The sequence below is a fragment of the Anabrus simplex genome, chromosome 3 (genome assembly GCF_040414725.1).
Source record: "Anabrus simplex isolate iqAnaSimp1 chromosome 3, ASM4041472v1, whole genome shotgun sequence".
Classification (NCBI taxonomy): domain Eukaryota; kingdom Metazoa; phylum Arthropoda; class Insecta; order Orthoptera; family Tettigoniidae; genus Anabrus; species Anabrus simplex.
In genome coordinates, this window is record NC_090267.1 from 503,345,451 (window position 1) to 503,372,880 (window position 27,430).

Sequence of the window (27,430 nt, forward strand, 5' to 3'; positions counted from 1 at the left end):
TTTTGCCTACCCGTTTCAATGGTTTTGTGAACATTTAATAAGTAGCGCGTCGCAGTTCGTCCATCATGTTGTCTGCTTGGTAAAAATCTATCCATAGATTCGCTCCTTTATCCTGCAGTTCTTGATGTAAAGCTTGGTATTGTGTCGTAAGTTAGAAGGCAATGGTATTTTTAATATCAGTTCTTCCATACAGAACGGTTGTCATCTGAGTTAATAGGTTAGTCTCGAAGGAGCGTTTTTAACAGGCAGAAAACGTTTGAAGTTCCTTCGATCGGTGTTCCCAGATAATGTCTAAGATATATAGCCTATATAATGACGGTGTCTGTTTGAAGGTAGACGTTTTTCTCTTAGCGGCCTGTACGTTATTAGGAACGCTCTGCCATCTGTTGGATACGTTTGGAAGCTGGGAAAGGTTAGATAATCAAAATGTTTCGCAGTATTCTTCCGTGATCAAAGAAGTGTATATTGTGTGGCTTGACAGATAGTAATCAAAGATGGCTGCAAGCGATGACATTTCTAAGGATGAAAATCACATTATATCAGAATATTAATGAAAGTGTTGGACGCTTAGCAGCCTGCTAAGTACAGAATGTATTGCGGGTTAGGTTAAGCCTTCACCTACAATTATTGAAGTGATCATTAAGTGATTTGATTTCATGATTGCCCAAAGTTGGCTGAACTTGTTGTCAGTAGGCCAGCGCTTCAACCGTCTGAGCCACTCAGCCCGGTGAACCTTATTTTCATAAATGAGTATCACGAGTAACGGATTTGGCTGTGTGATACAAAATAACAGTTTATAGTCTGGAATGAATATTGACTGATTGCTTTCACACTAATGCTCGTAATTTTGATGAGGGCGATTTAACTTCCTTTGTGCGTCAAATCGTTGACCACGGTAGTAGCTTCCTAAGTCGTAAGGGGAGTTGACGGCAATCTGTTCGTTTATAAATGGAGAAGTACGCATCACATCGTAAATTTTACGAACTTTCGTATAACTGAAAAGTTCGACTTTTTATAGAATAGTATGCAAATTATTATTGTGATATATGATCATGATTCAGCGAGGCTTACAGTTCAAATTGGACCTTCTTACATGGATTCTGTATCCTGAGGTATGAACAGGATATTTTGCCACAATGTCATTCTGAGAGCCGACGTCATGTTGCGGTCGGTGTTCGGGGAGGGTATTGCAAAAGACACCGTGAAAATCAGTGTACAAATTGCTCGCGATGTACAAAGTTTCGAGTGGGATATTTCTGTGGGCCTTTCTCAAGCAGGAGAGAGGCATTGCACCAGGAAGAGGATAGTATTTTGCTGCATACACGCTGCTTGGGAGAGGCGAAATACGTCGTAGTGCAGTTGGTGTCCAAAAGGGGGAAGCATTGCACTAAATATGGTGAAAATAACTGCAGATTGCTCCTAATTGAAGAAATAGCCACTGCCATCGTGATGTACAGGCCGTACTGTAGCAAGTGCGGGAAAGCAATCAGGTGATCGTTAGGGGGAAGTTTAGCACGTGAGTTAGTTGAGTTACATGTCAATTCTTCGCTGTTTTTTATTGAAATTTTTAACATTGGCCGCATCTTTACTCAGATATATATCAGACGGAGTCTTTATCGACTGCATTATTTAGTGAAAAGTCTTCAATTAGTGAAGAAAACTTAGTATCAGCGTGTATTCGTGCGCGGCTATAGGTTAAGAATATCGCTCTGCAGTGTTTTAATTTAGTAGTTTATTTGTGTAATGTTACATCCATAGTGTAAAATGAATTGAGTTAGTGCGTTCAGCGTTTTATTATCGACCACGATGTGTATATAATTGAATTAATGTTATCAGTGAGCTAAATCACCATGCTGAGAGTTGCTGTGTGCCTGGCTGCAAAGCCAATTATAAACAACGAGAGTATACTCCAGTATTTGTGTTTCCTGCTGATGAAGAAAGAGTTAGGTTGGGAAGAAGGCTATTTGAAGGGAGAAATTAATAGTTGATCACCACACAGTTGTGTGTAGCAACCACCAGTGGCGGTGGGCCATTAGGGGCACAGGGGCACGTGCCCTGTCAAGTTTTTGCACTCAGAATTTCAGAAAAGTATTTATAATGTAGTTGGGCTACAGCCGAACAACATAATTATTTCTATAAATATTATCACGACAAAATGTTATATTCTTAACTGGATTACGGATTTTGGTAGGTAGGTCTTTAAGCACGAAGAGAGGATACCTTTTGTATTTAAAGAGACAAGTTGTTGCGGTCAGCGCGACAATGAATACAGGAGCCTTGCGAGGCGAGTGGCAGGCGGATTGTACAGCTCTGAGCACTAGACCGTCTCGTGCCCAAACGATGCGCCTGCGCATTAGAACACAGTATTTGAAGATGGTGAACGTCCATGACAGCTGTGGGCTTGTGAGGGTGAGCCGGCGACGGGGGATGCTTCAGGTTGGGCACTCAGATCCTTGAGGACTTCTGCAGCGCATGCGCATAGAGCAAATAAGAGATCACGAGAAATAACCACGCTTTACAAACATCAGTGTAGCCAATTCACCAATTCTGTAACTAAAGTAAATCTAATAATATTTTAGCCTTGTTTATTAAAAAATGCGTTCATATCACTCCTGCAGGGATATAGTTGTTTTCAGATGTTTGAATTATTAAAATAAGTTAACTTAAATGATGTTACCGTGTTTCGATATCTGATATAAGTTATATCAGATAACCAAGTGACCGATAATTAGCAACAGTAACATTTTGTTCCGGCACTTACACGCGTTCTCTCTTGCTCGAGGTGCTACTGATAAGTTAGTTACAATGACACTGGGTGTGACGTGAATTCTCTTCAGTGTTATATTTTGTGTATTTGTTCGCTTGCTTATTGCAAAATGAATAAAGTCAATGAGTTAATTGGCCAGTGTCCAGTATTCGTGAGATAGTAGATTTGAACCCCACTATCGGCAGCCCAGAAAATAGTTTTCCGTGGTTTCCCATTTTCACACCAGGCAAATGCTGGGGCTGTACCTTAATTAAGGCCACGGCCGATTCCTTCCCACTCCTAGCCCTATCCTGTCCCATCGTCGCCATAAGACCTATCTGAGTCGGTGCGACGTAAAGCAACTAGCAATGAGTTAATTGAAAAGCAATTAAATTTTGAGACCAGAGTTCGTGCCAAGAGTTTAGGACCACCGCGACCTGATACGATTATTGTGCAGCAGACGGAAGGAAAAAACAGGAATTTCAACAGAAAATTTAATAGTGGTATGTATGCTAAAGCGAAATGGTTATGTGGATGCGAAGAGAGAAATTCATTTTTTTGCTTTCCTTGCATTCTATTCGGTGGTGACGGTGCCTGGTGTGAAAATGGGAAACCACGGAAAACCATCTTCAGGGCTGTCGACTGTGGGGTTCGAACCTACTGCCTCCCGAATACTGGATACTGGCCGCTCTTAAGCGACTGCAGCTATCGAGCTCGGTATGTGTGTGGTGACGATGCGTGGAGCACAACAGGTGTCAAAGATTTGAACGAAAAACTGAAAAAACACAGCGAATCGAAAAAACATTTTAACAACGAAATGGATCTCGCAGTTTTAGGTGAGCTGGACATAATAATGCAACTTGATAGTGGGTACAGACTTTCACTTCGTAAACAGCATGAACAAGTCGACAAAAATAGATATATTTTATCTCGTCTGATTGATTGTGTGAAATTCTGCGGTGTGTTTGAAGTTGCGCTCCGCGGCCATGATAAATCAACCGATTCAAACAATCCTGGAATATTTCGCGGTTTAGTTGACTTTGTAGGTAGCTTGGATATCGCAATGAAAGAACATTTAGAATCTGCAACCGTTTTTAAGGGTACGTCGAAGACGATACAGAACGATATACTAGATGCTATGCTCGAAGTAAGTCATACTTTTATAATGAAATAAATTAGTGCTGCTAATTACTTAGCCATCCAAGCAGATGAAACAACCGACAATGCAACGAAAATGCAGGTGGTGCTTATATTTCGCTATCATATAAATGGCGAAATACATGAGCGGTTTTGGGGTTTCTTTCTGGCATCCAGTCATACAGCTGAAGGTATAAGCTCTGTGATTTTTAGTGAACTCAGTAAGTTGGGTATTGACAAAACCCCTGAAAAACTAATTTTTCAAACATTTGACGGGGCCAGTGTAATGAGTGGTGCGCAGACTGGTGTACAAGCACGCATAAAGGAAGTATATAATGAAGCTAATTTTGTTCATTGTTATGCTCATGTAGGAAATTTGATTATGCAGAAAGAAGTGAAGATATTTTTCAGTGATATTCAGGGAATTTCCTCCTTTTTCAGTCGCTCTAGTAAACGCACCGAACTACTAGATACAGTTGTAATGCGCCGTTTGCCGAAAGCAGCTCGAATGCGTTGGAACTTTCAGACCGCATTGTCAATACAGTGTTTGAAAACAGAGATGTCCTGATTGAGTGCTTCCAAACAATATGCGAAATTGAGACAGATCAAAACACTGTAGGACAAGTTTCTGGATTTATCAGATTACTGAACGACGCTGACTTCATATATTGGCTGAATTTCTTCCATAGAGTGATGCCTCATGTTGATATAATGTTTTCCCAAATTCAGATGCGTAATGTTGACTCTGTCTTGGTATCTGAATTCCTAGCGAATTTTCTTCGTAACATCAGAAGCATTCGCTCTGATTTAGAGGAAACTGATGACTACGAAGCTCCAGTTCCTCTTAAGCGGCAGCGAACTTTCCAGCAACGAAAACGAATCGGTGCTTTGGAAACATGTGATACTATTTTACTACTTGCAGAAGAAAGATTTCGTTTCACAGGCCATTTATCAGCTGCCAACCTTTTCCGGGTATAAATTTTTGGAGAATTTTGTACTCGCTTTACGGAAAAAGATTTCGCGTCAACCGTAAACACGTACCCGAAAGTGAACAAAGCCAGGTTCAGGACCGAACTTGAAGTGTTATATTCCAGGGTAGACGTGCGAGCGGCAGATGGTGCTGCGGCGCTTTTGCAACTTTTCCTGCACAACAATGTGCAAGACACGTTCAATGAATGCGTTAGGTTACTGAGCATCATTGTTACAATCCCGATGTCGACAGTGGAAAGTGAAAGGTGTTTCTCTACTCTAAATCGAATAAAGACCTTCTTGAGGAATACGATGAGCCAAGACAGACTAACGGCCCTGGTGATGCTTTCAATTGAAAGTACAATGGTACGTTCGATTCCCGACTTCAACCAGCGAGTTATCGAAGTATTTACTCAAGCAAATGATCGAAGAATGGACTTCATCTATAAATAAGAATGTGGGTGTATTCATTATTACTTGACTTGTAGGGGAACAGGTTATAAATGAAATGTGGATCAGGTTATCCCTGGCCATTTAGCTCAGTGAAATAACACTTGACCGAAAATGTCACGTGTTCGTCTCCCGGTTCCTTTGACCCGACCTTTCACTGTCTTTTTCCTTGGTGTTGATATCTAACTGGCACCAACTGTAAACGGGATAAGCTGATCTACAAGTCAGTTGTTAGTGTATTTATTCACATGCGCGTTAGTGTTATATTTTGCAACTGATACCTTGAGTTTCTACTTGACTGTCCATATTATTTTATAAGTTGTGCCCCGCCGGATAATTTGGCCACGGGCCGCCACTGGCAACCACTTTCCTGAAGACTAAATCCTGAGGAAATAAGAGTGTCTCGTCCAGATGGAGGGTAAAATTTTCTTATTATGTCAAAAAATGGGTATCATTAGATATATTTTATGTAATCAGATTTACGGCTTATTTGAATAAGGTATATTTGAAAATTTCAAGTCCAAATTGTGCATGAAAATAATTGTTTAGGCATTGTATATTGTATATCCCGGGCTAGTGCGGAAGAGCGCGTGGTTAACGTTCGGGAATCATATGGGCAGATCTAATTAATCTAACCTCTCCATGAGGTGAATACCATAAGTAGATTAATAGGAATACTGGTACATAAATCTCGTGAATAAGAGAAAGAAATCGGGTAAAATGGATTTATTAAACTAAGACATTAATATCATTAACACTAATAACACGAAATAATGCATGAAGCCTCATAGCCAATAAAATAAAGAAAAATGTGCCACGCACATGTCCATATCATTTACCACAAAGATTAATACAAACGGGCCACGGCCCGTATAAAGAAACATACGACTTGGGAGTGACTTCGGATGATTATATTATGAAAATTAGTTCGACGCAAACTTTGTTTTTATGCCCTAATCACGTTGGGATTCGCTTGGAATAGTGTCTTTACATGCCCGCGGTAGATTGTTAATCACACTAGCATTTGATCCATTATATACATATTTACATTCTTAATAATGAAAACAATTCAATTGCAACGCTACTCCTGCGCTGCAAACTTATTTCTACACAGGCTCTAATGTGCAACCGCCCACACGGTAATTGAATGGCATAAAATGCCAGCGTCCTCTATTTAGCTATGAAGCTAATTAAACAAACAAAAATTATGTAATTCAACGCTGATTACACCGACACATATAACAAAGAAAGAAACAATACTAAAATCAGCCATCAAATCTCACAAAATAACAAATCAAACCACGAAGGCGGGAACAAACATATAAATAAAATAGCACGTATGGGACCTGTAAATAAAACTTAATATATGCACATATTCTCCACATGTCGTCACTGGGATCTCCCACAGCAGGCATAGGCATGGCTTGCATCTGGACGTAATATTCAAGGCATATCTATTCCTGGACACCTTCACTCTCACCATCAGCTGAGACCTGTAAACATTCCCTAGTTGTCAAGGGGAACACAAATAACGATCCAGACGACACTCGACTATGAACTGCCCTTGGGCTGGTGCATTCAACTTCGCAGGAAGGGGAGCTTGTCGCTACCTGCTAGCCTTCACTCGGAGACAAGGATTATTCCTCAACACTTGCAGTTCCATTACTGCTCCTTTCATAAATTCTCAATTCTCTAACACAACCAATCGCACATCAATAAGGGCTTCATCCTCTCTCATTTGAGCATACGCATCAGTTTCCATAAATCCTGAGACTAACTCGGGCCATTCACTTGGCGATACTCGGGTTCTCGACCCTCCTCAGGTCATAACCTCAGTCTAGCATCCCCTAAATTATACATAACTGCACTCATGACTTGCCGCCCTATACTAACCAGCCCCTAGGTTAGAATACATCTATCATTGCGAGCTCTTCTGGCGTCTTATACGTCCAGTCAGCTGGTCGTCAAACTCGTCTGTCCCGCTTTCCTTGCGTAATAAAGACTAACTAGACAACGTTGAGTTTCTCCTTGATTCTGCTTCAAGATTACACCTGAAAGTCCCATGCATCTCCCACACGTAACTACTGCCGTGTAGCCTATGTTAAGCTATGACCAGAACTTGCATATTTACCACACAATGGAATACACTAAAACAACAAAACGCTAAAAAATCTCCACTGGCATGCCGTTAAATCCATCTAACTGAAAAAGTGCCAAAGAAATATCATAAGCATGCTACAGCTCAGGACGCATTAAAATTTAAATTGAATTGAAAGGAAATCTGTGTCGTCTGGCTGAAAATTAACTTTAAGGTAATTATTTACAATAGATCTGAACTAGTGTGTAACCATCACCCCAGGCATGCTAATATATTGACATAAAAACTTAGCTCGCGTCGGACTCAGCACTCGTGATGATCACATGGCCACAGCGTCGCCACGAACTTAGGCCATCATCACGTCACTCTTCAAGATGCAGGAAGTCACTCCATCGACCCTTGGCACTGCCTCCATGGTTCCGGGTTGGTGATGCTCGTGCAAAACAGTTGATTTAGGCACTCCTTCTTCACCGCTCGTAACACACGTGTGCAAGATCGCGCCCTTAACGCTTTGCCGTTAATTGACTACAGCCTGTAGGCGAAAATTAGTCCGTTTCGCTCACCATTAATTTGAGGGTACCTCGGCCTGACGCAATCAGTCCTTCTCGCGGCACCACAACATATCCGTATACGAATGTTCTCGCTACCGCGGACGCGAACCGTTATAGTCATTTGATTACACTGGGGTTATAGGCGGCGGCGAATAATACCGTTCATTTACCTTTCTTTTAGCATCAGATATATCACGCGCCAAATCCGCAGTTGGCGTCACTAACACTCCCGAATCGGATTATAAACACTGCACATACATTGTGCAACAGTTAATCACAGTTATAATTTTACCCATCATGGATATGTATCACTAACTCAGTTCACAAGACATCAGAACAGATCGTCCTTTGCTTATTATGATCTCGGCGAGCGATCGAACAACCAGCACGAGATTTAGATTAAGAGTGACGAGTGAGAAGTGAGAAGTGAGGGACGCTCCCCCTCTCCTCGGGCTTATAAAGACCCGTACACTTTCATTCAAACATGGGGAGCCCCCTTTGAAGAACACAATGCCAGTTTGAATTAGAAGTCGTTGATAGTGTGAAATATACACATTACCATTAAGTACGGGCATTAGGAAAATTACATCTGTCTTTCTGGACACATCAGAACTGTGCAATATTGGCGCAATGACGGATTATTTTCATAAGTTCGTTGTATGAAGCTATGTACTGGGTGGTCACTTGTATAAGCGCAGTCCGGTATCCAACCGTCTTCCAACCGACTCCCACACAAAGCCATGTTGCTCAATAAGCCCACAGTGTTATGCAATAATTAAAATTATGTATTATGTATTACCACAACAGTTAATGTATTGTACCCGTTAGCCTAGGCAACAGTCGCAGAGCACTGAGACACCTCAGGAGAGTGCTCAGTTTGCAAATAGGATGCCTGAGTGAAATAACAAAGGATGTGGCATGCATGGGAAAAATTATTGATATTGTGGCAAGTAATAAAGAAAATACTGAGCAAAATTCATATATGGCATGGCTTATTAACATAAAAGTCTCATATTGTCATCCTTTTAACTATGATTATGGAAATGATCGCTAATAAAAATTAAATGCTGCTCTTGACGTACAAAAGAATAAGTCAAATAGGATGGTACATGAATCTTTGACCTATCTCGCCCTAACAAAGCAAAGTTGCAGATTGAATTTTTATTATTATTAAAGTTAACAGTTTTATTTAACTAACTGTAAAGATCTGGGTTCTGATGATCCAATCTGAAATATTAGAAGAGAAAAAGAAATATTAAATTCTGTACGACAATTATATCAAATTCTCAATTATTTACTCAAAGTTTGAATTTACCGTTACTGACTTTACACATAATTTGATACGATAATTTTCCCTTAAACTTAGTCGACGCAATGAAATAATTATCTATTCATTTTCCAGTTCCTTTCTGGATGAACTAAATTCAATAAATACATTAAAGTCTGTAAATATCACTTCAAATGGTCTGTCTAACTCAAAATCTAATTCCATATAACGCCATATCATAATAATTAGATGCTAAAAAATAAAAGAAAATGACACTGCCAACGCAGCAAGATAATATCTGAGACAATATATAAATATAAGATGAACTCAAGCTATCGTAAACCATGATTACGTCACCATAATATCTACAAAATATACTACAATATTTACACATTTGTTAACACGGAAGATGATCGTAACGTCCGAATACAGTCGCATATTCCTAGCTTTGTAAACTGAACATCTATGTCTCTAAAATCTAGGTAGATGACCCGGATGAAAGTCCTCGAATATTCGGGAATGGTCTCAAAGTATGTTCCAGAACCAACGTAAATCAATATGAAAAATTAAAGCGACAATAAACTCCAGAACATTCGGAATATAATATAATTAGACACAACTAACCGAAGACGTAGTCAAAATACACTGACTGACAGAGCAAATGCAACACCAAGAAGGAGTGGTCAGAACTTTATGCCAATTGCAGGGTAGACTGACTGATGTGAAATGCGCCGCTGTGCTGCGCACGTAACGAACGATAAATGGGACACGGCGTTGGCGAATGGCCCACTTCGTACCGTGATTTCTCAGCCGACAGTCATTGTAGAACGTGTTGTCGTGTGTCACAGGACACGTGTATAGCTAAGAATGCCAGGCCGCCGTCAACGGAGGCATTTCCAGCAGACAGACGACTTTACGAGGGGTATGGTGATCGGGCTGAGAAGGGCAGGTTGGTCGCTTCGTCAAATCGCAGCCGATACCCATAGGGATGTGTCAACGGTGCAGCGCCTGTGGCGAAGATGGTTGGCGCAGGGACATGTGGCACGTGCGAGGGGTCCAGGCGCAGCCCGAGTGACGTCAGCACGCGAGGATCGGCGCATCCGCCGCCAAGCGGTGGCAGCCCCGCACGCCACGTCAACCGCCATTCTTCAGCATGTGCAAGACACCCTGGCTGTTCCAATATCAACCAGAACAATTTCCCGTCGATTGGTTGAAGGAGGCCTGCACTCCCGGCGTCCGCTCAGAAGACTACCATTGACTCCACAGCATAGACGTGCACGCCTGGCATGGTGCCGGGCTAGAGCGACTTGCATGAGGGAATGGAGGAACGTCGTGTTCTCCGATGAGTCACGCTTCTGTTCTGTCAGTGATAGTCACCGCAGACGAGTGTGGCGTCGGCGTGGAGAAAGGTCAAATCCGGCAGTAACTGTGGAGCGCCCTACCGCTAGACAACGCGGCATCATGGTTTGGGGCGCTATTGCGTATGATTCCACGTCACCTCTAGTGCGTATTCAAGGCACGTTAAATGCCCACCGCTACATGCAGCATGTGCTGCGGCCGGTGGCACTCCCGTACCTTCAGGGGCTGCCCAATGCTCTGTTTCAGCAGGATAATGCCCGCCCACACACTGCTCGCAGGCTCTACGAGGTGTACAGATGCTTCCGTGGCCAGCGTACTCTCCGGATCTCTCACCAATCGAACACGTGTGGGATCTCATTGGACGCCGTTTGCAAACTTTGCCCCAGCCTCGTACGGACGACCAACTGTGGCAAGTGGTTGACAGAGAATGGAGAACCATTCCTCAGGACACCATCCGCACTCTTATTGACTCTGTACCTCGACGTGTTTCTGCGTGCATCGCCGCTCGCGGTGGTCCTATATCCTACTGAGTCGATGCCGTGCGCATTGTGTAACCTGCATATCGGTTTGAAATAAACATCAATTATTCATCCGTGCCGTCTCTGTTTTTTCCCCAACTTTCATCCCTTTCGAACCACTCCTCCTTGGTGTTACATTGTCACTGTCAGTCAGTGTATACGCATACTATAATTATGCAAAATCACGCAAATATCCAAAATATCGCAATACATAACTGCCATTTGCATCAATAATTATCTCCGATAACCATGGCGTGACTTTACTCTCTAAGAAATACATCCATTATGCACTATAATTCATTCTCTCTCGAAGACACAGGACTACCACGTTAATAATCGCGAAATATGCTATAATGTCCCATGTAACACAGCAACACATTTGTGATCCGCCCCGGGATGTCACAAATTCATAAGAATAGTATCACGCAACAAGTCCTACGCGAATACAACATATTTGAATTCTCGAAGATTCAATCCATCACCGATTCTCGTGTCTCGGCTTAATTATCTCCCCTCTGCATTCACGTTAACGGGTTTTGAATCAAAGGAATGGAATCATTTCGAAGACTTAAATTTTAAGATCACACTCAATTTATATTCAAACATACACTATTTGAAATTACAATCCGATTCAGTGAGACGACTGTACATCCGAGGAGAAAATCTAAGATACGCAGACGGAGATCCTGACACAATTCTCCAGAAGTTATGCCTACATTGAATTTATATTAATCATAAGAATCATTAACAACTGATTCGCCGAACATAATTCAAAAAACACATATATCATTCAATATTAAATCAAGTCTATCTAACGGAAACAAAGTATGTGATGATCATATGCTGATACTACTACGTGACAAAATACTATCACCACACAACTATACCAAAATGCAAGACCATTTAGCAATTTTAACTACTTAACTATTCCACTACAGAACAGATATTTATTAGACTTTTGTGTCGACTGAGCTTTTCGATGTCTTCGTGATGCAGGACGGCTGGTTGTCTTCAATGGTACAATTACATGTGACTTCCCCTTAACCCATCGCTGTCAGCTGCGGTCTCAGGGTTTAGCCCCCATAGCAGCACTAGCACACGCGGTACTAGGTAACGTCTCCATGTTGAATTTGTAGTTGTCCTCTTCTTGATTTAGAGCTGAAACTTGCACAATAGAATTTAAAAAAAAGGTCAAACCACCGATTCCAGAAAAAATTGTCAAAAATACGTACTGAAGTAATCTCGATTAAACTTGACGTCTGTTATTTTATGCACGTTATCAACCATAATATCCCAAGTGATATGTCTGCGGGGCACATAGTTACTCAGAAGCAAAGTCATGTCATTATTATTATTATTATTATTAAAATTATTATTATTATTATTATTATTATCTATAAATGTATTTTACTGTAAAGCGGGGATAGAGAGTGCTTTAACCTCTCGAACTCCCCTTCATTTTGAAATTGAGGTGATTACGTTTTCAAAACCGTTTCTTCTCTTCCTTAAAATATTAAAGTTTTCTCCTCCTTAGCTTGGGATTAGCCCCTGTGTTTCGGCCTAGAGCCACTTAGGTTTTAAAAGTGTATTTAGGAGTGCAAGTTCACGCCTCCAATCCCTTCTGTACTTTGGGTCAGTAACTTAACCTGATATTTTGTTTTTCTTCTTGTAAAGGTCCAGTAGATTGGGTACGAGGTACCCCTGTGCCATTATATGTGTGCCTTGAGGGCAGTTAGTGTAAAGTCAGTTTATGGCCTCTTAAATAGGCTTGAAGACTTTGAGAGCGCATCTGGTTTTTCTTGTGTGTGAAAGGTGCCTCTGGGAGGCTTGAGTTAAAAGTTGGGAGCAAGGGCTCCATGCAATTAGGGGTTTTCTGCACTTTAGCAATTGTGGTGGAGAGCTGAGAGCTCAGAAATTAATCTTGGGGCTCGAAGCCCAAATCTTGTAACGAACTGTAATTTGTTAAGTTGTTGATCTGCTACTTGGTACCTGTTATACTCTGTTATTTGTTGATTTTGAAAAGAAAATATAACCTTTGTTAAAGTTTTAAATTAACTTTAATTTTGTAGTTGAAACCTATTTCAGCCCGCACCTTCTTTCACCTCTGCTGATCCACTAAAACACGCTAACAATTATTATTATTATTATTATTATTATCTGAATACGTATTGTCTTTCCAGCACGCTATTTAATAACACTAGTCGTTTGCCAAGTTGGACATAGCCGGTGAAAACGTCTTCAAGTTTCTCGTACATTCGCTAGGCACGTTTCTACTGTATTTCTTTCAGTTTTCTTTCTTCGCTCACAAACAGGTTTATTCCTCAGCCGCCGACACCAGTATGAAGCCTTATGGCTTAAACTATGACCAAACAAATAATTAAAAGAGTACTAAGTCTTCAGGTGAAATCCATATGAATGCAAAGAACACTAACTCAAAGATATACCACTCGGACTCTTAAAGTCGTGCCATCAGGCCTATCGAAACTGTCACAGTATATTATTTCATTATCTCGAAAATCTTCAAGTACTGTACTTCCGTGGGGACATTAGAGAACAATATGATACGCTGCGGGCGGAGCGCGCAGCAAACTGCTAATAAAATGCCTCCTCTGATTTTCAGACCATGGTACTCCTGTGGGAAGAAACAGTTACCGTATTTCATTTGAACAGCATCACACAATTCTGTTCTGTAACCTAGTTGCAGTTCTCGTTTATAACACCCCTGTTTTATATAAATGTATTCTTGTACGTCGAGCTGAGCAACAGTTCAAGTCCACGACGGACATTCTACACCACTTCCACTTGTATTATACCGTCATTTCAAAGCTGCAATAATTTCTCTTATTACTTTATCACTGTCCGCCTCTGTGGTGTAGTGGGTAGTGTGATTAGCTGAATGATGGATTGAACAGTCGCTTCTTCCGATTGTACTTGCAATTTCGGAATATGACTTTTGCTTAAAATATTGCGAGACAATATTTCTTCCCTCCACGATCGGTTCCTGCCCACTGCGGCCCTTTCTTCTGTTCCATAGAACGCATGTCTTGAAATCAATACTTCAGGGTAAACCACACGACTACACAACGTTCCTTGCACTACGAGGTCGGATGAGCTGGTGTTCTGGTTATAACTAGTGTGGTTTATCAATACTTTGTTCCCGGTTGAATGCTGTAAGAATTAGAACATCTGTGGCTGATGTACCACTCTCTACACACTCTCCAAACTCCTGCTCAAAGTCCGGACCTAAATCCAATCGAGCACCTGTGGAGCGAACTTAGAGAACACGAAATAATGTCTGTTACGGAACTCTCAATGTATTACGTCAGAGACTACAAGAAGATTGGTCCATTCCATACCAAAGAGGTTGAGAGAGGTGATACATATCAGGGGGTCAATGAGACTGTATCACGATTGACCTATCTAAGGCTTTTGAATGGGCAGATCATGGGAGACAACTGGAAAAAATAAGTGCAATTGGACTTGACAAAAGAGTGACTGAATGGATGGCTATGTTCCTAGAAAACAGAACTCAGAAAATTAGATTAGGCGAAGCCTTATATGTCCCTGTAATAATTAAGAGGGGAATTCCTCAAGGCAGTATTATTGGACCTTTCTGTTTTATTTTATATATCAATGATGTGTGTAAAGAAGTGGAATCAGAGATAAGGCATTTTGCAAATGATGTTATTCTGTACAGAGTAATATATAAGTTACAAGATTGTGAACAACTAATGTTGTGAGATGGACAGTAGGCAATGGTATGATGATAAACGGGGTTAAAAGTCAGGTTGTGAGATTCACAAATAGGAAAAGTCCTCTCAGTTTTCATTACTGCGTTGATGAGGTGAAAGTTCTCTTTGGGAATCATTGTAAATACCTAGGTCTTAATATAAGGAAAGATCTTCATTGGAGTAATCACATAAATATGATTGTATATAAATGGTACAGATCTCTGCACGTGGTTATGAGGGTATTTAGGGGTTGTAGTAAGGATGTAAAGGAGAGGGCATATAAGTCCCTGGTAAGACCCCAACTGAAGTATGGTTCCAGTGTATGGGATCCTCGCCAGGAGTAATTGATTCAAGAACTGAAAAAATCCAAAGAAAAGCAAACTCGATTTGTTCTGGGTGATTTTCGACAAAAGAGTAGCGTTACAAAAATTTTGCAAAGTTTGGGCTGGGAAGACTTGGGAGAAAGGAGACGAGCTGCTCTACTAAGTGGTGCACCTACTAATAACACCAACCGGAAATATATTGAAAATGTGGAAGCCTTTTGGAGGGTACTCGAAGAGACAATGGACCGCATCCCAAAGCATCACATAACTATTTTAATGGGATAATTTAACGCCCAGATTGGCAAAGAGAGAACATTCAAGAAAATAGTTTTAGAATACCCAGCCCACAAGAGGACCAACATGATGGAAAGAGGCTGCTTGACCTATGCAGAAATTAAAACGTAGTCCTCGAACCTACAGCTTTCAAACGCCTTCCTAGAAAAGCCATGACTTGGAGATGACCTAACCCAATGCTCAGGGAATTCCAAATGGACCATGTAGCCAGCAGTATAAGGAACAGCAAGAAAGTGCTAAATGACAAAGTACTGAGAAGTGCAAACATAAATTCAGTCCACTATCTTTCTTTGATCAAAACCAATCACATCCCTATTAAAAGAAGCAAAAAAAAAAAAAAAAAACACTGGATCAAGTCGCAAATTCCAAGGTTCAATCCAGCCAGTGTGAAACATAACAATAACTTCAACGATCCTCTGGCTGAAAACAAGGACAAAAATGATTGGCCCCACTACAGATGGCACAAAGAGATGCAACGAAAACCACCATCCCGGCAGTCAGATGGAACAAACATCCATGGTGGAAAACTACTTGTGACAAAGCAACAGAACAGAGAAAGCAAGCATGGACAAAATGGAACCGTAACAAAAATCTGGTTAACGATAAAACTTCTTAGAAGTTGGGAAAACTGCTGCTAAAATTATCAGAGACACCAAGAGGCAGTACAATAAAGAAATCATTGTCGAATCAGAGAAACAGCACTGGAGAATTCTACCAAACTTTTAAATCTCAAATAACACTCTACGAAGCCTCAGCCGCAGCACTTCACCCTCGGGAGGCTGACGGAAAGCTGAAACTGAACTATGAAGTCTAAGACCGCAGTTCTAGTATCAATGAAATCACATATTGTAATTTAAAGTGTTCTTAACGTATGTGTGTGCAGTATTTTTACGTGTTTTCATGTTTTTAGATGTTGTTTTTCTATGTTTAAAATGTTTTGTATAATTTTATTAACTTGGCGATTTTTATTTACATTGCGGAAGGTGACCCTACACAAGAGTCGAAATCGGTCCCATACATATGAGATGATGTTATTTTTAGTTATTGCAATTAATTTTGTATTGAAAGGCGGATAATTTCTCTCCTATTTTCCTGAATACTGCGTCAAGCGCGGATCAAATATGACATTTCTTACTTACGATGTTAAAGGGAACGCAAAAACATTCTGTTAAAAGGGGTGTCATCTGTAATACGAATGGTTTAAGGAATATTTTCTTTAAAAAATCTGAAATAGAAGGTCATCTTCATTTCGAAACGAGCTTAAACGTAACGCCTCTGTGGTGTAGTGGTTAGTGTGATTAGCTGCCACCCCCGGAGCCCCGGGTTCGATTCCCGGCTCTGCCACGAAATTTGGAAAGTGGTACGAGGGCTGGAACGGGGTTCACTCAGCCTCTGGAGATCGACTAAGTAGGGGTGAGTTCAATTCCCACCTCAGCCATCCTGGGAGTGGTATTCCGTGGGTTTTCCACTTCTCCTGCAGGCAAATGCCGGCTTGGTACCTAACTTAAGGCCATGGCTGCTTCCTTCTCTCATTCTTGTCTATCCCTTCCAATCTTCCCATCCCCCACAAGGCCCCTGTTCAGCATAGCAGGTGAGGCCGCCTGGGCGAGGTACTGGTCATCCTCCCCAGTTGTATACCCCGACCCAGACTCTGAACCTCCAGGACACTGCCTTGAGGCGGTAGAGGTGGGATCCCTCGCTGAGTCCGAGGGATAAACCAACCCTGGAGGGTAAGCAGATTAAAAGGAAGAACAAGATATACCAAAAGTACCCGTAATAGGATCTAATTAACAGGTTATGCCACGTGCTCTGTAACGTAAGGAAGTTAAACGAAGACTGTAAACCTTCATTGAAGACTTTGACAAGTGTGTTAACTTTCGAGGTGGAACGGTCGTAGTTTAGTATTAAACTTCTAGTAAAAGCCGAGCATGTTGACTTTGTGGCTGAATTTGCTGGGCTGAGTGGCTCAGAGTTGAGGCACTGGCCTTCTGACCCCAACATGGCAAGTTCGATCTTGACTCAGTCCGATGGTATTTGAAGGTGCTCAAATACGTCGCCCTCGTGTCGGTAGATTTACTGGCATGTAAAAGAACTCCTGAGGGACTGAATTCCGGCACCTCGGCGTCTCCGAAAACCGTAAAAGAGTAGTTAGTGGGACGTAAAGCAAATAACATTATTATGAAAAAGATCGGTTAAGGGATGAAGCAGAAGATCCGTGCGTATCGGCAACGTAGTTCGAATCCAGCATACGGCAAAATTTTTGAACTACAGTGGTGCTCCATGTTAGTAGAGATACAATAATAATCAAAACTTATTGCTATTTGTTTTAAGGAGTGTGCTCTGATTTGGCGCCTTTCCCATAAGGCTGGGTGGGGGAGGAATTGGGAAGAAAAGAGACATTCGTATTTTATTAAGGTACCGTCCCGGCATTCGTATAGTGGTAGAAATGGGAAACCGAGCAAAACCGTTCCTAGGACGGCCAGCATGGGATTCGAATCCACAACCTACCGAATCCAACGCACGAAAATAATAATCCACACCTACCAGGTCACATCACAGCACTTGCTCGTCTCCTCGCGATGTATTCCTATGAAGAGTACATTCAATTGTTGCTAATTTATGGAGAAATTATGGTGGAATTAAAATGTATGCCACGTGCTCCGTAATGGTCAAAAGTTAAATGATCACTGTAAAGTGGTCAACATTTCGAACACTTGTTACTTTGAACATTCATGGTACCGTACTTCCTACCTACAGACCATCACGTCATAATACAATCCGGTTACTTAACATCGGACAACGTGGTTTCCCATTTTCACACCTGGCAAACTAAGGCCACGGACGCTTCCTTCCCATTCCTAGGCCTTTCCAGTCCCATCGTCGCCATAAGACATATCTGTGTCGGTGCGACGTAAAACAAATTGCAAAAAAAAAAGTACATCGGATAAAAGCGGTCCTTTTCAGGACCAAATAAAAATTCACTCTTTGGAGCAGGATGATATGTGGCGTCGCCATATTACAGTCACTGTAAACGGCGTTAATCGAGAAGAAAGGGCACCAGCCTGTGATTCAAAGCTGCTACCACATAGCTTGATGCGTGATTTAGGAGATCCAGCCGAGTTCCTGATGGCTACTCAAAACGGTTTAAATTATATTAGAGATACCAATCTGACATTGTGATTTAATGTGTTCAGACGTGAAAATAATTTTAAAATGCTTTTATTGTGATGTGATTTTAAACCATACGATAAATATATATATAGGCACCTTAGTTACCACGACCCTCGAGGCATTGCTAGCACGTTGTCCAAACATAAGATAGTGTTATTCGCAGCTGTGATCGTTTTCCACATTCATCATAGTTTAAGTATTAGAAATAACACCGCCGCTAATGATTTCTGCTATATTTGCGACCAATATACAAACGGTATGGTTGTACTAAGGCCATAAAGAGGCAGGTACTAATCATTTTCGGACCGGGCGAGTTGGCGGTGCGCGTAGAGGCGCGTGGCTGTGAGCTTGCATCCGGGAGATAGTGGGTTCGAATCCCACTGTCGGCAGCCCTGAAGTTGGTTTTCTGTGGTTTTCCATTTTCACACCAGTCAAATGCTGGGGCTAACCTTAATTAAGGCCACGGCCGCTTCCTTCCAACTCCTAGGTCTTTCCTATCCCATCGTCGCCATAAGACCTATCTATGTCGGTGCGACGTAAAGCCCCTAGCAAAAAAAAAAAAAAAATCGATTTTCGGATGGAAATGATATACGCGTTAGTTTGGTTACCTACTGTCACAAAACAGTACTATACATACCAGTGACAATAATTATATGCGGAAACGGCACAACCCACCCCAATAAGAGATACAATATAAAGGCCAGGAACTAGCATTAAATCAAAGTTTCGGCTCTCTTAGCTGTCTCATGAAATGAGCAACACCAATTAAAATAAAATAAATTTAATAAATCTATTCATAAACTAGCAAATGTACCCGTGCTTCGCTACGGTATTCTACACTGTATACGGATATCGAAATAAATACTGTACGTGCAGTAAATAAGGTTGTTTTAAAATTGCATGTCTCTTAGCGTTATCCGAGAAATAGCATGGGGAGGTCCCCATACGTTGATTCCAATGTAATGTGTGGGTTGCGGAGTTGTGATGATAATGGCAGGCGCACTTGCCTACTGCCATTCACAATCGAGTTGGGAAGTTTACATTATAATTGTAATTGCCTACTGCGCCGTCACAATCGATTTGGGGAGTTTTCGTTACAATGGCAGGCTCTCTTTCCTACTTCCAGGCAGATTACAGTTGAAAAGTTTTTATTATAATGGAAGGCAACTTCCGTACCACCATCAAAATTTAGTTGTGTAGTTATCATTATAATGACAGGCACTTTTTCCTTCTGCCAGCCACCTTACTGCCAGTCACACAGAGTTAGTGAGTTTCCATTAAAATAACAGGCCACTATGCCTAATGCTAGTCACATTTTAGATGGGTGCATTTGTTTATAATGGCGGACACCCTGGCCTACAGCCAAACATAATCGGGTAGGGTAGTTTTGAACAAAATTGCATGCTCCCCTTCCTTCTGCAAGTCAAATCGAGAAGTGAATTATTCGTTACAATGGTAGGCCCTCCTTACTAATGCCATTTACACAGGAGTTGGAGAAGGCCCCACTCCTACTGCCAGTCAAAGTCGGTGTGGGGGGTACTGATTACAATAGCAGACACACCCTTTTCGATCGCTAAAATCGACATCAATGAATATATATAGATCGACATACGAAAGTATATGTATGTTTACAATATTGCAGACCTTCATTTAGAGATTAACTGCTGATAAACGGTACGTCATATCGACAAAAGATTGTACCATAAGACGCAGTATTTAGCGGCCTAAATAGCTTTTCCTATGATATTTTCTCGCATCTCATCTGTTCATGGTCAGATTCAGTTAGAAACGTTGAAGAGGACGAAATTTGTGAAAGATTATCTTACATTGCATTCCTTTTCGGATAATGATTTGACATAGCATTTAGCTCACATATGGGTGCTGGGCGGGACAATGTTCGTGTAGAGTTTGATGATTCCTGTAAGTGACTGAAAGTATGAATTATGCATGTAAATATCAAAAATTACTTAGAGAAATAGAGACAAAACTAACGTATAAGGGATACAGATACGACAAAAAGTCATAAGACCAAGGGTAAAGATCACTCGAAATTGAACGGAGATTTTGCCTTCCGTTATGTGATAGGACCTCCCGTTTATCCCACGAAATACCTCGAAACGAAGGTCTGCACCATAATTAAAATTGCCTCCATATTTCGATATTCTTCGGGGATAAAAGTGAAAAATTTAAAGATCTTGGAAAATTTCCGTCCGTTACAGGCTAAAACGTATAATTTTGCCAAATTTCAGTTTTCTTGCTCGTCTGGCAGATTATGCCGTAATAGGGATTTTGGGTGAGGGGGGTAAAAATTAAGACTTTCAGAAAACTACACCAAAATATGCAGAGGGTCATTATTTCCCCTCAAACGGGTAGCTGTACCAAAATATTCAATGTACAGGCACACACAGTCGATACGATTTTATTTATATAGATAGATAAGGAATCTGCTCCACGTGCAACACCTTTTGGTCAATGTCCGACCGTTCATTACATCTCGCTCATTAATCCTCATGTCGAAATATGCACATGAGAAAAAAGTTTTAGAAATTGATTTCCATTAAGAACTGTAGATTTCCATTAATTTCAGATGTGCATATTTTGAGCGAGTGCAAAATCATGGTTTCGGTTTCGGATAAACCCACGGTAAATTTAGGTATTGGCCCTAAAACTTATTCAGGACAGGTGGATTCTTAAATATCAAGTTTGGTTGAAATATATTCAGTAGTTTTCAAGTTATAAGAACTCATACAATCAAACAGACAAACAGACTAGCAGACACCAAAGCTAAGAAATGTGCAGATGGTCATTATTACACCTGAAACGGATAACTGTACGGAAATTGCGCCAAAATAGTCAATGTACAGACACACGGTCGTTACGATTATATTTATGTAGATGACAGATAAGTATCGGCTCGTTTGTAAGTGCAAACCTTCACTCCAAGATTTACTGCTCCTAAACGGAAGATCATACCAACAAACGGCTTGCACCCTCAGACTTGCCACTGTTAACCCAACGTCATCGGGCACAAGGACGCGCATTTGTCGCCAGTCACCAGGGATGGACACTGGAACAATGGCGTAACGTGATATGGTCGGACGGATCACGATTTCAACTGCACCATGCCGATGGGAGACACTGTGTATGGCGCAGACCACATGAAGCGATGGATCCCGCCTGCCTCGAAGGTGTGGTCCAGGGCGCTGGTGGTCTGGGGTGCATTTTCCTGGTATGGAATGGGCCCCCTAGTTGTTCTGGAAGATACTTTTAATTGTACACGATATGTTGAGCTGCTCGGAGACGATCTCCACCCATTTTTGGCCTTCCAACGCCCAGACGGTTCTGCGGTGTGTCAAGATGATAATGCGCCGCCACATCGCTATCACATCGCCCGGGAATGGTTCCAGGACATGCAGCGGAGGTCCAACGACTGCCATTGCCATCCAGGAGCCCCGATATGACCCTTATCGAGCATATCTGGGATGTCCTGGAACGCAGGCTCCGTGCCACGAACAGACCGGCATTGGCGGCCGTCTGCAAACGATTGATGTCAGCTGCGTCCAGAGGACTACCAGGGACTTGTCGACTCACTTCCACGGCGTCGCACTGCAGTTTGCAGGGCCAAAGGAGGCCCCACACGCTATTAGTTGACTATCCCATGACATTTGCTAAGTCAGTGTATATCAAGTAGTTTTGAACTTATAGAAAGACAGACAAATAGACAAACAAACAGACAGACAGACAGACAAACAAACAAACAAACAAACAAACAAACAAACAAACAAACAGGCACCAGAAAAACCTACCCTTGGAGAGGTGGATGCTAAATATAACGTTTGGTTCAAATATCTCTAGTAGTTTTCAAGTTGTAAGAAATACGCTTTACACGCACCCGCTCTTGCGCCAGGTCGGGTGGGACTTGCACTGTAAAACGGTCCGTTAATGAAATCTCCCTTATTAGCCTAATCCTGTTGTTGAAACGATGCACATGAGAAAAAAGGTTTACAAATTCATTTTCATTAGGATAGGTAGATTTCCATTAAGTTTGGTTGTGTATATTTTGAGGGAGTGCAAAATCACGGTTTCGGTTTCGTATAAACCCCCAGTCAGTTCAGGGATTTAGAAACAATATTTGCCCTAAAACCTACCCAAGGACAGTTGGATTCTAAATATGAAGTTTTGTGGAAATATATCCAATAGTTTTCAAGTTATAGAAGGACAGACAAACAGACAAACAAACAGACAGACACCAAAGCTAAAAATTATGCAGATGGTCATTATTACACTTGAAACGGATAACTGTACGGAAATTTCGCCAAAATAGTTAGTGTACGCTAGAGCGTAAACAGATTAAGAAAGAAAGAAAAATTGGCTGATAATTAAAATAGTAACTTTAAAATGAGATATCTCGCATGTTTACTTTCTTTCTTCTTTCTTAATCTGCTTACTTTCCAGGGTTGGATTTTCCCTCGGAATCAGCGAGGGATCTCAACTCTGCCGCCTCAAAGGCAGTGTCCTGGAGCTTCAGACTCTGAATCGGGGGATACAACTGGGGAAGATGACCAGTACCTTGCCCAGGCGGCCTCACCTGCTATGCTGAACAGCGCCCTTCGTGGGAAATGGGAAGATTGGAAGGGATAGACAAGGAAGAGGGAAGTTGGGTACCATCCCGGCATTTTCCTGGGGGAGAAGTGGGAAAAAACGGAAAACCACTTCCAGGATGGCTGAGGTGGGAATAGAGCCCACCTCTACTCAGTTGACCCCCCGAGGCTGAGTGGACCCCTTTCCAGCCCTCGTACCACTTTTCAAATTTCGTGGCAGAGCCGGAAGTCGAACCCGGGCCTCCGGGTGTGGCACCTAATCACACTAACCACTACACCGCAGAGGCGAACAAATGTTTACTTAAATATACTAATTTCTGACAACCAATTAATGAATTATTTAAAATATCTCTTGAAGGAAACTGATTACTCATAACATAAACTGCAACATCCGGAACCCAAAATTATAACTGCTTGATAATATCAGTAAAGGTAAGATCAGGAAAATATAAATTCTCAGCTTTTAAGATTCAAGTATTCAGGTGACGATAAAATGTTTAGCCAGATTCAAATCGATCACTATTTAGGATACCACCACTAAATGAAAATGAAATGAAATGGCGTATGGCTTTTAGTGCCGGGGGTGTCCGAGGACATGTTCGGCACGCCAGATGCAGGTCTTTTCACTTGACTCCCGCAGGCGACCTGCGCGTCGTGATGAGGATGAATTGATGATGAAGACGACACATACACCCAGCCAACGAAGTTAACCAATTATGGTTAAAATTCCCGACCCTGCCAGGAATCAAACCCGGGACCCCTGTGACCAAAATCCAGCACGCTAACCATTTAGCCATGGAGCCGCAGACCACGGTGACAAGCCTGGAGAATATACTGTATCGTATAGTCATCTGGTAACCATCCTTCCAAATTGAAGTCTGTCATTATTTTTAAAATCAAGAGGAAGGGCAAGCCCGCCTCTGTGGTGTAGTGGTTAGTGTGATTAGCTGCCACACCCGGAGGCCCGCGTTCGATTCCCGGCTCTGCCACGTAATTTGAAAAGTGGTACGAGAGCTGCAACGGGGTCCACTCCGCCTCGGGAGGTCAACTTAATAGAAGTGGCTTCCATTCCCACATCTGCCATCCTTGAAGTGGTTTTCCGTGGTTTCCCACCTCTTCTCCAGGCAAATGCCGGGATGATACCTAACTTAAGCCCACGGCCGCTTCCTTCCCTCTTCCTTATCTATCCCTTTCAATCTTCCCATTCCCCACCAAGACCCCTGTTCAGCATAGCAGGTGAGGCCGCCTGGCGAGGTACTGGTCATCCTCCCCAGTTGTATCCCGAACCAATGTCTCACGCTTCAGGACACTGCCCTTGAGGCGATAGAGGTGGGATACCTCGCTGAGTCCGAGGGAGAAACCAACCTTGAAGGGTAAACAGATTAAGAAAGGAAGAAAAGTAATTCATCATAAAATAAACGCCAGTGCCCGGCAACAAAATCAGAACAATAGGCAAGACAAAGTATAACGTACAGTAAACAAGCCTTAAGGCAGCTAATAATTTTGAGGTTTCGTTTTCATTAGACAATATATTATTATTATTATTATTATTATTATTATTATTATTATTATTATTATTATTATTATTATTATTATTATTATTATTATTATTATTACGGGGTTACCCGTGGAATGCAGAGGTGAAAGAAGGTGCGGGCTGGAATGGGTCTAACTACAAATCTGAGATATTGATTAAAATTGTATTAAAGGTTATATTTTCGAAATTAGCAAAACATAACAATTTTGACATAGAATTTGAACATTCAACAAATAACAACAAGTTAACAAATAAGGTACAAGACCAGGAAAGCCAAGATTTAGAGACACTTTAACGATCTGGGCTTCAAGCCCCACCTCTTACAATTCCCGAGCTCACAGCTCACAACCACATATTTATCAAAGGGCAGAAAACCCCTAATAACCTGGAGTACTTGCTCCCACCTAGCACTGTCAGGCCTCCTAGAGGCACATATCCAAATACAAGAAAGAGCTGACCCGCTCTCAATTTTTCAAGCCTATCAAAGGCCACAACGGACTTTACTATTAACTGCCCTCAAGGCACACTTAAAAAGAAACAGGGGTACCTTGTACCCAACCTAATGGGCCTTAGTAGAAAAATAATAGGTTAAGTTAATGGCCCGCAACACCAAATAGAATGGAGGAGTGTACTTGCACTTCTACATGAAATCTTTTAAAACCTAAGAGGCACTAGGCTGATGAAGCAGGGGCTATTCCCAAACTATGGAGGTGACTCGCATGAGAAAACTTTAAGGCGTTACAGAAGGGAAAAAACCGTTATAAAACGTAGTCACCTCAAACCAAAAATGAAGGGGAGCTCAAGAGAGTAAAGCACTCTCGACGTTTTACAAAAGCGACGGCAAATTACATGTTTCAAGATAGGTTACATAGTAAAGATTTCGGACCTTCCCCGCGGTTTAGACTGCTGAGCTAGCGAGAAATAAAGATGTTGTAGAAGAGCTGCTGCCGGATGAAAGAGGCGCTTCCCGCCTCCTGCTACACTTCCATACACTAGGCTAGATGTTGTTCGAGTGGCCGAGAGACAGGAAAATCAGCAGTTTTTATACTCTCGGGGAAGATTCGAGACCTTTCATGAATAATTAAGACACACCCACAGTCGTTTATTGGCTGGCTGCAAGTTACACATCAACATTGGAAAAGAAATACACGATTGGTCAAAAATTAACTACAGAAATAGTTGATTGGCTAACTTCAAAACTGGCGGAAAGAAAAGATTTATATTGCCAACCCACAAATGAAAGAACGAAATTTAGTAAAGAACAAACTTATGAATACAAAATTTCTTCAAATAAAGTTCTTCCACTTCGCACCAGGGTGCATGGTCATAGTTTTTTGTAGAGACATCTATCAGAGAATGTCCACACTTCTTGATCAATAGAAAACAAAACAAGTTGAACTCCAAACAGTACTGACAACTAGTAATGAAAAAAATTACGGTAGTGACATCTTCTGAGGAAACTTATAAGTTGATACAGTTGTTAAAGTTCAGAGTTTCTCCTGTAGAGGAGTACTTAAAGGCGCAAAATTCAAATGTGCGGCATAGAGGTGTACCAACCGGTACAGTTATTATTATTATTATTATTATTATTATTATTATTATTATTATTATTATTATTATTATTATTATTATTATTATTATGCCTAACTTCGCATATTAAAAAATCAATAGGCATTGATGAAACTTTAACCCAGAATTAGAATAATAACATAGCTTCTAAATTTTAATAGGATTGATGTTAACAGAAGAAAAGTTTTTGTTTTGTCAGTTATTAATGATTTCGAATTGAATAACTTATGAACTGCAAGTATAGTTTACCTGCCGATAGAATCGACACAGGAATTATTCATACATACAATTTTGATTAAAGTATGCCATTAACAATTTTAAATAATTAATTTTAAGTTTCGGGAATCAACACTTACTTAGTTAAATTGAAATACATAATGAAATCACACTACTACATTCGCCCCAAATTAAATAAACTTGGAAAACACAATTTCGGCGGCTACCGCTTATGAAAAGAGATTTTCAACCCTGAAACCAACTGAGATCCTTAGCCAGCATCATAATTCTCTCCTCTTGACATCTTTTTTTTTTTTTTTTTTTTTTTTTTTGCGAAGAACACGAAATTTCGTCAGACGCCGACTCCATGTTAGTCCAGACTACAAATGTCATTCGTCTTCTGTCAATATCAAATTATTTGCCACATTGCCTCAGTTATGGTTAGCACCCGCCAGGTGCGCCACCAAGTGGATGAAGCTTTAGTAAATAATCACGCCACAAGGCAGCGTTGAATGAGACAACACAAATTTCCAAGTATTTCCTAAAGTTTTTGTGTTCCTTAGTAACGTTACACCTACCTCCGAAAAGAAATAAGCGGCTGGTGAACCACCCGGTATTTTGCACTGTGCCGTGACTCAAGCAGACTTGCGGGCGGGAGCGAGTTTATGTATCCTCAAAGAGCTAAACGAATCCCTCCCTCACAGGAGGCGAATTTATACAACTTTTCACCCTTATCACCCTCAGCTGAACCATATTTTTAGAAGCCAACGTAGGAGGTGACTAAAAGTGGTAAATCGCACAGGCTGTATTAACTACCCGGCTATCGGCAATTCCTAGTTACCTGGCAAGTGACACACACGTTCCGCACCCTTCAAGATGCCCCGGCGGGCCTT